The 12,475-nt window shown below is 39.3% G+C and overlaps 1 long non-coding RNA gene across 1 annotated transcript; it reads right to left on the bottom strand.

The window, feature by feature from the left end:
• Nucleotides 1–3,083: 3,083 nt before the first annotated feature.
• Nucleotides 3,084–10,571, bottom strand: LOC128998408 (uncharacterized). Its single transcript, XR_008491201.1, has 3 exons — nucleotides 10,390–10,571; nucleotides 7,960–8,098; nucleotides 3,084–3,482 (listed from the first exon to the last, which is right to left on the bottom strand). It is a non-coding gene; the product is annotated as an uncharacterized LOC128998408 (long non-coding RNA).
• Between the last annotated feature and the right edge of the window lie 1,904 nt (nucleotides 10,572–12,475).

Raw genomic sequence — 12,475 nt, 5'->3', positions numbered from 1 at the left:
AGTTTTTGAAAACACGTGTTAAACGTGTAGTCAACAGGGCAGTTTTTTCTATTTCTGATTTTGTCAAGAATATTGTTTATTTTACACTAAACACAAACTTTGCAACTGCATTAAATTAATCTAGTCATCATCCATTAATATAGGTTCTGTGTTTGGGGCTGGCTGTAAATTCATCAATGTTCATCTTGAACAACATAAAATGCGTTGGTGAAGTGTTCTAGGTGGCGTTCGCAGAGGCATCCACAAAATTGAGCGGAGTCATCAAGGGTTCATAGTATATTGTTTTTGTCATACTGCAGTAAAAACATTCGTTTTCAATGCATGCCTCGGGTATCTAAGTAGCATTTTTAATAATAAGGGAGTAAAAATCGTTTTTAGCCTCTATGGAGTAAAAATCAGCTGTTGTCAACTCAGTTGTAAATTTCGATTGTAAACGATTGCATGTATCGAAAATATGTATCGATTCGTGCTTAAATTTCGATTGTAAACGATTGCATGTATCGAAAATATGTATCGATTCGTGCTTCGTAATCATTTTAACATATAGTCTACAGTCTCTTCCTGTAGCATTTTAGCATTGCAGATACATTAATCCATTCCCACACTCAACACTGCTCACCTTTACTACTTCCTTCACCACCCCCTACGTCGTGGACCTGTTTCCCTCTCTTCCCATGGAATTTTAGGATTGCAGATACTTTAATGTAATTGCCAAAGACAGTTCCCCCACTCTGCACTGCCAGCCTTACTTCCTTCACCACTTCCTATGTCGTGGGGCCTGTTTCCTTCCCTTCTCAAAACATTTTAGGATTGAAGATACATTAATCTAACTGCCACAGACGGATCTCACACTATGCTCATACTTAAAACTTAAATACTTCCTAAGCCACTTCCTACGTCGTGGACCTGTATTCATCACTTTCCATAGCATTTTAGATACCTTAATCTAATTGCCACAAACATTCCCACACTCCGTACGGCTAGTCTTTACTACTTCTTTCAACATTTCCTATGTAGTGGGCATGCTTCCATCCCTTCTCATAGAATTTCAGCATTGCAGATACATTAAAACTGCTACAAACGGTTTCCAGTTCCCAAACTCCACACTGCTCACCTTACTACTTCTTTCATGTCTTCCTTCGTTGCGGACCTGTTTTCCTCCCTTCCCATAGCGGCGCATTTTAGGATTGCAGATACCTTAATCTAATCGTCACAAACAGTTTCCACACTCCGGACAGCTTGACTACTTCCTTCACCACTTCCTACGTCGCGGACCTGTTTTCCTCCCTTCCCATATCATTTTAGGATTTCAGATACCTTAATCTAATCGTCACAAGCAGGTTCCACACTCCGGACAGCTCGCCTTGACTACTTCCTTCACCACTTCCTACGTCACAGACCTGTTTCCCTCCCTTCCCATAGCATCATAGGATTGCAAATACCTTAATTTAATCGTCACAAACAGTTCCCACAGTCTGGACTGCTTGCCTTTACTACTTCCTTCACCACTTCCTACGTCACGGACCTGTTTCCCTCCCTTCCCACAGCATCATAGTTTTGCAAATACCTTAGTCTAATGGTCACAAACAGATCCCACACCCCGAACCGCTCGCCTTTACTACTTCCTTCACCACTTCCTACGTCGCGGACCTGTTTCCTTCTCTTCCAATAGCATAATATGATTGCAGATACCTTAATCTAATCGTCAAACAGTTCCCACACTCCGGACAGTTCGCCTTGACTACTTCCTTCACCACTTCCTACATCGCGGACCTGTTTTCCTCCCTTCCCATAGAAATTTAGGTATGCAGATACAGTACCTTAATCTAATCGTCATAAACAGTTCCCACACTCCAGACTGCTTACCTTTACTACTTCCTTCACCACTTGATTCGTCACGGACCACCTCAACCTGAAGCTAGTGTCGTCATTTGATTATATTTATGATCCATACAGTTTCTGTTCTAATATCTGTGGAATAATGCTATCAGCTATTTCTTTATCTACTGCATTCAAAAGTCAACAGCTGATCATATGTCTTTGTTTATGTGTCAAATACTGCTTCCATAAGGATTACGTTGAAACTTTGAGACCCAGTGGGGCGGATTCCTGAGAGACTTTTTGAACGCCATATAGATGTTGGCACTCACCGATATGGTCTTTATCACCATGCAAAATTTGAAAACGATTGATTCAGCTGTCTAGGCTGAATGAACAAAACAAATAAATATGAACTATTTTTTCATAAATATACTAGCAGAGTACCCGTCCTTCGTACGGGGTTGGCATATAAGTATCAAATGCTTATAGCAGTTATGAGTGAGGACATGGTTTAAGAAATTTCGGTTCTTTTTGAAGTTCGTTCGCTACGCTCACTCACCTTTAGGTTGGAGCTCGTTCGCTGCGCTCACTTTCCTTCAGGTTAGCTCGTTCGCTACGCTCACTTGCCTTCAGGTTAGCTCGTTCGCTACGCTCACTCGCCTCCAGGTTGAAGTTCGTTCGCTACGCTCACTCACCTTTTGCTGTTGTCATAAATGTAAAAGAAATAATAGTGCTAGTGCTGCACCCTGTTGGTAATCCTTGTAACTTTTAATGCTATTGAACATCATAGAACAGAACCAACTTGTTTAATTGAAACAGCTGTTAAGATTCATTAATTCCATTTCTCATAAGGTTAACATGGGAAACTCCAGAGCCACTGGGGCGGAGCCCCGAAGGATTTTTGGGATAAAAATATGCCTATATGTTAATCGGGAATAAGAGCTATCATCATGCCAAATTTCAGCCCGATCCGACCAGTAGTTTTTGAGATTAGCTCATACAAACACACACACAGACACCACCTCTTCTTTATAATAGTATAGATAGATATACCTATACATGAATTTTAACGGATGGTGTTTTTGGCCTCTAGGGACCTCAAAACGAAAAATTAAATCGGTCCCGGGTCCACGTCTTACCATGAGTAAATGGGAAATTCGCTAACAACATTTCATTTCATATAATTTTATTCATTTCAGTACATCAATACAGGAATAGCGATCTATACCATATAAAGTTGTAAATGATTAATTTACTAAGTATCAAAATATAAGAAGGTTTCAACTGACTTATACGATCCCCGCCCATAGAACAGGCACCCTGCTAGTTAAATATCAAGATGTCTCTTTTCACCCAAGACAAGGTCAGTTAGTGAAAGTAATCATTTTAACAAACTTAATAAACAGTATATTTTTTTAACAGGCAGAAGTACAAACAAATATTAAAAATTTAAGAAAACATTTTCATAAAAACAATAAAATTATCTGAATTTAATAATCTAAATGAGAAAAAAATGTAAATAAAAGTAGGCCTATATACTGATGTATAAAATAAATATTAAACTAATCAACATAATGAATCTAAACTGATTTGTCTCCACTTCTTCAGCCTCCTCTCCCCCAACCTCCATGCCTCCATCGCCATCCACCCTGTCATCAGGCCTGGAATATAACAGAACAAAAATTAATATTAAAAACTGTATTCTGAACAAGTCTAGTCTTTTTATGCATACTTCTATTATTATTTAATGTGATCAGTGGCGTACTGAGGGGGGGGGGTTCGTACCAGGCCCCACACCAACATAGGCCTCCAAATATCAGGGCCGTATTGCCCTAATGGCAGACACTGTGATTTCCGAGGGCTTCGGCCTGGGAAGGGGACTCACTTGGGGCCTCAAAAGAATGTTTTATTCTCTTAATAAATTTTCTCACAATCTGTTAGAAATAGGGGGTACAATAATCCAAGTTTAACTTGTATTCTCATGATAGCCGAAAGCGTCTGCAAAGATTGCCTGATCGAAATTTACGACTACCAGCAATCGCGGGATGACGATAATCAGGCCTCGCAACCGCGAAAGATGTTCACGATTGCCCCGAGGATGCCCACGATTTTAACCACTGCCGACCATGGGAGACAAAGATGATGACCTTTCAAACACGGAAGACGGTGCCTGTCGGAGGGTGGTGGGGATAGGGGCGCTTCAAGGCCTACGTGCGGACATTTTTAGTTGCCATGGAGCTGTGGACAGCTGAGCACCATGAAATTATAGTGAAAGTGTTTTTTAAAAGTGGCAATTCCGGTGTAGCTGTTCAGGGGTAGTCCCGTAGACGTTTTAACGTGGGCCCAAGGGGAAAAGTCTTAACTTGAAACAACATTTTGCTGTGGGTCTGGACGTAGATAAGCTGTAGCTCTGCACATGTCTGGCCACTCAGTAGAAGAATTTTATGATATGACCTGCACTTTTTATTCATACAAAACGGCAATCGTGCAACAGTTGAAGCCCAGTGGCTAAGCAAAGTGCATCTCATTTTCAGAACAAGTGATTGATTTGATTAAACGTGACAAAATTGCGTTATGAGCGACGAATCACACTTTCAACCACAACACATAGTCTTCCTCCCTCACTCTCTTGAAGTTCTCTGGCGTCTGGGCTGACCTGTTGATTTTAGTTTCAATGCTGAACTAGTAGCTCTAAAGTTGCTACCCAAAATGATGTTGCGAGTTGGGACTTTTCTTCTTTGATTCACATTGAAACGTCTACTGAACAGCTACACAGGTATAGCAACTTTTAACACATTCGCTGCGGCCCATCAAACGGCAGGCGTAGCCCCAGTGCGGCGCAGCCCGCAGCGTCGAACAAACCCGATTGCCGGGTGATTGGCTTTCATATTTCGGTATGACGAATATCAAATAACATGTCGTGATGTCCTGTTTTATGACAAGAGTTGCAGGGCCGATTTACCGAATAGGCACGGTAGTCACGTGCCTAGGGCGCGAGGCAATTGGCTTTTTTTGGGGGGCGCCAAGAAATTGGGGAAAAAAATGTGGTTGTATTTGCATGCAATCACGGTAAACTTCTGATGATTCCTCGCAGCCGTGTGGACATCGTAATCGTCTCCCGCGATTGCGGCAAAATACTGACTATTTTCCGCGGTTGTATCGAAATAATTATCGTCTTCCATGATCGCGGCAATGTATGAACATATTCCGCGGTCGTGAGGAGTATCGTGAGATTATCATCGTCTACCGTGAATGAGGCAAATATTATTATCTTTTAACGTGGTCGTGTATAAATAATTATAGTCTTCCATGATCGCGGCAATATATGATCATATTCCGCGGTCGTGATGAGATTATCATCGTCTACCGTGAATCAGGCAAAATTCTTATCTTTTACCGTGGTCGCGTGGACATTATTATCGCTTTGCGCGATCGTGGGCCAATTCTGATCAAGACTCGCGGCCGTAAAGACACCATTAAGTTGTCACCCGCGGTCATGTAGACATAGTAATCGCCTCCCTTGATTGCAGCAAAATAGTATTAATGTCCCACGCTCTTTCGGAGATCATTACCGTCTTCTGCAAATGAGGCAAAATGTTGATATTTTCCTGCGATCGAGTGGACGAACATTACATATTCTTGCGCGATCGCAATAAAATTCTGATCACCCCTAATGGCCGTGAAGACATCTTTATATCGTTCCAAGTGATCTGTGAAAATGACTGATGAAGTTATGATCGACGCTCATGTTTGACTGGACTTATGCTTAATATTTTATAAATCTGAACATCAGCTATATTTTAATTGTATAATTTTGACAGTTGATTTATGTTTACTTTTTGTAAGTTTTCTAGAATAAAAACAATGATGAAAATGCTACATTTAAAAAAGAATAGATTTTTTCTGTAATTTAGTTCGAACGGTCTAATTTAAACAAAAGTTGAACCGTACAATGTTTAATTGTTTCTAAGTTTGATTTGTTTCAGTAATTAATCCTTTTACAGGAATTGAGAACAATTCTAATTTTGTTATAACCAGAAGAATTGTAAAATGATCGTTTGAACATAGTAATCGCCTCCCGCGAATGGGGAAAATGGTAATCATCTCCCGCGACCGTGAGGAGATCATCGTCTTCTGTCAATGGAAAAATTCTGATTTGTTCCCGCGGTCATGTGGACATTATCCACATAGTCATGTGGACATTATCCACATAGTCATGTGGACATTATCCACATAGTCATGTATGATCGCGGCATAATTCTGATATCCCTCACGTAGGCCTATCTCCCGCAGTCCTGTAACCATCCTAATCGTCTTCAGCGGTCGTGAAAACATCGTAATCGCCTCCCGCGATTTCGGCAAAATGTTAATAATTTCCCGCAGTTGTGTGGAGATCATTATCGTCTTCCACGATCGTGGCCAAATTCTTGCTGTTTCCCGCGGTCGCGTGGGCATTATCATGGGTTTCCGTGATCGCGGCAATATTCTGATCATCCCTCGTGACTTTGATATCATCATGGCGGTCTGTTGTCATGCGCGATCACGGAAAAATGAAAATTCCAGGCAGAAATGCAAATTTAATGCATAATTCCCGGTTTAAAAAACTCACTCATAATTAACGGATTTCCCAGTTTTCCCGATTTGTGGACACCCTGTTATGTATATCGTGTGCTCCCACTATCTCCGCGTTCCGCCATCTCCGAACCCAAATCTGTCCCGCCATCTCCGAATTCTTGAGTGACCCTTATAATCCCGTCACTGCCTACGTTGATAGCTGTCATTGCATCCACGGCTGCGAAGCCCCGTGGATGGGAGATTTAATGAAAATTTAACCCGTGGGTTGGGTTAGGTTAGGTTTGGACGGAAAGTCTTAACGCAGGAAGTAACCGAGGATTATAGGGGTCACTCTGAAATTCGGAGGTAGCGGGTACACAGAGATGGCGGGACGCGGAGATAGCGGGAGGTAACCATGTATATTAGGGGTGCTACTATTAGTTGTGCCTAGGGCGCTGACAGGGTCAAAAACGGGCCTGAAGAGTTGACGTAGTTTGATAAACACCCACAGATAGCAGCACTGCTTGGAATATAGCCGGTCCCATTGTATTGCCAATAGGAGGGAGAAGGACGGGACACCAAGTTGATTTTTAAGTTTGCCAGACGGGGATTTTATGGGAAAATTGTCTACCAACCTACAACACAACCAAAAGCATGTCACCCACTACACGGTAACAAAGTATAGGTCTGCCTTCGACCGACGCTAGAGGAAAAACGAACATATACAAAAGGCATTGCTGAGCGTATCTGATCTGTTACGGCAGCACCTGAACACTCGGCCCATATCTGATCGGCTACGCCCGCAGTGAACGTGTTAAAAACACTTCCACTTCAAAAATACATGGTGCTCAGCTGTCCACAGCTCCATGGCTACTAAAATTTGTTCGCACATTGGCTTTGTAACACCCCTATTCCCACCACCCTCCGCCACACACTGGATTGACAGGGCGGCAAAGAAAACTGTCAAATAATTTTGTTTGTCAACTGCCCTGAATGACCTTTTTTATTTCTTAAGATAACAAATTGGCTTCTTGGGCAACGTTTTATGTCAAATGATGAGGTCATCACTGAAACAGAAGAGTATTTTGTAGGCTTTTCAAGTTTGTAGGGTAACTTACTATTTATTTGAACAGCATTTGAAGGAGGTTGGAGAAACTTTAAGATAAGTGTATAGAGCTAAATAAAAGGAGATTATAACAAAATAAATCAAATTTATCCCAAAACTGTTATTCTATGTTTTTCTAAGGACTTATTGAACCTCGGTCGTACTAAATACCTTATTGATCTATCAGAATTGTTCTACTTGTTTCAACTGCTTCCATTGGCAACGCTTTTCCATTTCTCTTAAAATAATTTTTGTTTCAGTACTTACCAAATGTAAACACTATGTCATATTCAGAATTAATTATAATTATGTTGTCAAAAAATATAGCCTACATTTCCTAAAAAACCAAAGCAAATTTTGGGCACCTCTCCAGTTAAAATGCTCGTTATACTAGGAATTCAGGAGGGTTATGCGACATAGGTTTCAGGACACGGCCCTGGATTTATAAGTATTAAATTTAAGGAAATGGCAAAACTTACCATAAGTTAGTTCTCTTCAATCTTCGTCTTTACTTCGCCCCATCCTCCATCTCCTCTTCCTCTGGCAACTCTCCCCTGTATCCTCCAATGTCGGAGGATATTAATTACAACGCCCCCATTCTACTGGTAGGCTACAGCTCTGTACAGAAATATTGCAAAAAATAAAAAATAGTGTTATACAAATAATTTTAGTCTAACAAATAATACAAGAGTGTAGACTCCTTCTAGATTTGCGATATTCAAATAGGTACAGCTAGTAGAAGAAAATTTGTTAGCAATCTGGGTCAAGTTAATATAAATATTAGAATTTTTATCAATAGTTTGGTTTGGACAAAATAAATTGCTTCAAACATTAATTCATTGTTATTTCCCAATTTGCAAAAATGCAGGCTATAGCCTAATTAAAACAACATGTTACGAGATGTACGGTAATCCAAATAAATTTTAAGTGGGCCTAGTTTTAAATTGTTATAAAAAACTATAGCCTAAATTTGCATACAGATTATATATTATCCTCATGTTCCACCAAAAACTATTGTAACTAGTGGGCGAAGTGGCACTTTGCTACACATGAGAGAAATGTTTAAACGCACGAGCCGTAGGCGAGTGTGGAAAGTAGGGGCCTACATACATACACTTGAAAATAAGTTGGCTACCCATTCAAGATATTACGACTACGATCAACTGGTACAGCCTAAGGGAGTATGTTTTATCCATGGTACAGCTTACCATTTCACCAATGTTTGGTTTTAACCTAACCTAGAAACATGTTGAACAGAGTTTGAAAGACTAATTATTTATATGTTTTATAATAACTGTAAGAAAAATATAGTTTGTAACACAAGTGCAAACTGCCTTTGCTGCACTCGAGATAGGCCTATTATGTGTCTAATAAAACCTTGCTGTTTTGTGTTGTTTGGTTGGAATACTGGAGTGTGGCAAAAAAAAAGAGTGCGGTAAAAGAAAGTAAATTGCAGCAATTAGCAACTTTTTGTGCTATAATAAGTCCAAGGAAGGCTACTTTGTCAGGTGACAGTTGGAAAAATAAATCACATGCGCTTCATTTTGAAAACTGTGAATGACTAACTTAAGTATCAATATTTCTAATACAAAACCAATCACCTCCAAAACAAGCTTTCAAATTTGTTTCTAGCGTTTGCCGTTTTTGAGAAAAAGTTAATCTACAAAAGTTACAACAAAAACTTTTTGGGTAGAGTAAAAATTCTGAAACTACACAAATTTATTCATTATATATGTGTCCATATTGTATTAAAGTTTGATAAAGTTATGCCGTTTAACTTAGTTTACATTGTGCGAATTTTCAAAGTCATAAGATGGTTTTTGGTACTCTAAAAACAGGCAGTTTTTACCTTCCGACTGTCATAAAAAATTTCCTAAAAGAGCTAAAAATTTTTTGTTTTCACAGGAATGCGTAGAATAAAACAACGAAAATTTATATATAGGCTACTACGTGTTTTTCTAAGTTAGTTGGTTACTTTTCTGTAGAGCTCCAAACTCGAGTGTCTAAACTTTTTTCCCCGACAGTAGTCTTACACCAAATACAAACCTCTCTAGAATATTTTACAGCACTTAAGTTTACATCCTAGACTCATTCCAATGAATATATTTCTTTAATACTTTCTTTCTTATTACTTGGCGACCATACAAAGTAGGTAGGTATTTTAAGCCAAGTATGAATGGAGATGAGTGTAGGATGAGTGGCACGATCTTGTAGTCTTGTTAGTGACTAAAAGACCGACATTCCTTAGACACAGCTGTCAATTAATAGCCAATACAGCTAATGGCAACTAAGGGACCTACAGTTTATAGTGGAATCCGAACCACATTATTGCCTTGGTATAGGCCTAACTTATACGAATTGGTCTAATTATCAGGATAGTACTACGGAGAGTCGTAGTAACTTAAGTACTCACTCGTGCGGACGTTAATCCAGACCAGCTAGTATCGAATACACAGTGCATGCCTATAAATATCCACAATTCGTGACCTCCTAACTTAGTAGCTGGATTACAGGACGACGCCACACGTCCCAGTCATATTGATTATTTAATTCGATAAACTTAGGCCTAAGCCTATATCAAGTTTGGTTGATTAGGGTAAAACCTAACCTAACTCAAGGAATGCAATATTCAAAATACTAAATAGTCTATGTATTTAATATCTTTCATTTGAATGAATGTAGGACATAGCCTAAACTAAAGTGCAGCCTAAACTAATATTTTTACATAAACAAATTCTCAAAGTTGACACTGGGTCAGTGGGGATAAGAGACAATCCTAAGAGCCTAGGGATTTGCCTATTCAAACATTTGCAATAATATTGCTCTATGATCCAGAATTAGCCTACGAACAAGCTGTATCTTAGGTTCTTGTTGGTATCTTACCTCTTACCTTCTTGTTGGTGACTTACCTAAGTTAGTGCCTGGTAATGTTTTTAAGTTTTTTATCCTATAAAAATTATTTCACATTATTCCTTAAAAACTATTGTTTGTAACACTCGAGTCATCTATTTTCTTGTAAACAAGGAAAGAAATAAAAAAGATAAATATTTACAATATAACAGTTTTAGTCCATAAATGGCCAGCTTGTAGATGTCCGTTCCGTCGGAATTCGGAATCAAATATTGTGACTCGTGAGTTGAGGAACTGAACGATAAATTAGAACAACTCCTTTTCAAGAGTAGCTCCGAAGAACGGGAGCTTGTCGATATACTGGGACTATTGCAGTGTCGACATAGTGAAACTATTTCATTGTCGACAATATGGGATGTCGACAATTTGTGGTGTCGATCATTTGCGACGTCGGTTATTTGGGATGTCGGTTAAGTGGGAATATTCCAGTGTCGACAAACTGGGAATAATTCAGTTTCGATCAATTTCTACGGTTGTCGATATTATGGAACCCACCCAGCATATTTTCTGGCGTAAACCACTTGGAGTGCCGTGTAGTTACGGAGCATACAAGATACAAGAATACTTTATTTGCAATTTTTAAGATTGAAAGGGCGTCAATACAAGTTGTGCAGTTGTTATATAAAAGTCAATACAAATTGTTACCCCGTTGCACTGCCTTACATACATACCGCTGCAGTGTGTATGCTGGTAGCATACAGCGAGGAGCCGACGACGGCAGCGAATCGAACACCAATCACGGTCTAGCGGCACCGTGGAACCTTCCTTTGGCAGTCATGTCTTATGGTACAAATGACAGCAAACGTCTAGCAATTTCACTCATTCTGTCACTGTCCCTGTCCTGTGCTGCCTCCAGTTGTATTTCTGGCTCAGTATCAAAACCGGCTTCGACATTTTCAATAGGATAAAAGGTTCACTTGCAGCATCCCAAGTCAATGGTCTGCATTTGTGCTTGCTCAATGTTTTGTTTATTATTATGTATTATAATTTGAGACGGGGACGCCACCTAGATATGTAGCCTATTCAAACCCAAATATGATTGATGGATGAGTGTAGAATGGAGTTTGATGCCTTATAAACTAAACTCATTATTATTGTAACAATAAAGTAAAAACTACTTTTTGATCAGTATAAAATTTTGCCCAGGACCATAGAGGTATTTTGGGGGCAGCTCAAAATGTGTAAATATAAAGCCCCATCAAGTGACACCTCATTTACAACAACTTCGCTACTTTATAGGGGTTGCTGTACAAAAAGTTACCCCCAGCAACCCCTATTTGGGGGTGGGGGGTGGATTAAAAAATACCCCCAAAAAGTACTTTACATTACCCTAGTAACGTGTATCGAAGCTCGTTTGAATATATGCAGCCGTGTCAAAATTAACTAGGGGGGGGGGACTATTTTGGAACACCCGGTATATTGTTTGTCATTCCAGTTTCAACAACTTGAATCATATAAGAATTTCTTGTTGTTGTTGCATGAGTTGTATGATGTTTGTGTGACGTTTGTGCTGACGACGTCTGCCATATGGTGTCAAGACTCAGTCCAGGGTAACTAGGGTTTCAAACTGGTGCCTTAATATAAGCTGGTATTCAATAATGGATAAACAGGATTACTACACTTTTATGGATTCACTTCAGCCTTTGTTACTGACTAAGACCAGCTGTTAATTTAAAGCCCAATGATCTAGAACAGCTGGGTCCAGTTTCGATAATATCATCAAAAAGCTTCTCACTTTTCTCAGGATTAAACCGGTTTTGATTACCAGGCGGAGGCGAGCACTAAATTTATAACCACTCTGGCTATTTTATATTTTACGATTTGCACTTTTACTCTTTTGTTATAATACCAAAGGATACAACAATTATTTATTATTTTAATGTTCAATAGCTACATCTACATTCTATTGCTGTTACTAGAGTGTCGAAGAATTTTTAAGATGCCTTTAGCGACTTTAACAATGATCTTTAGTTTTTAGATTTTATCTATAACAACATGTTGTTTTAATTTGTTTTGAGAGAAATTTTTGTCGACGCTATTATGCAGATTGTAACTTCAAAAATAAAGATGTTTAAGTATTGGTAA

The sequence above is a fragment of the Macrosteles quadrilineatus genome, unplaced genomic scaffold (genome assembly GCF_028750875.1).
Source record: "Macrosteles quadrilineatus isolate MER2022 unplaced genomic scaffold, UCM_ALF_1.0 Scaffold_7__1_contigs__length_78375512, whole genome shotgun sequence".
Taxonomy (NCBI): Eukaryota; Metazoa; Arthropoda; class Insecta; order Hemiptera; family Cicadellidae; genus Macrosteles; species Macrosteles quadrilineatus.
The sequence above is the reverse complement of the archived record's forward strand: the minus strand, read 5'-3'. Positions and strand labels throughout refer to the sequence as shown.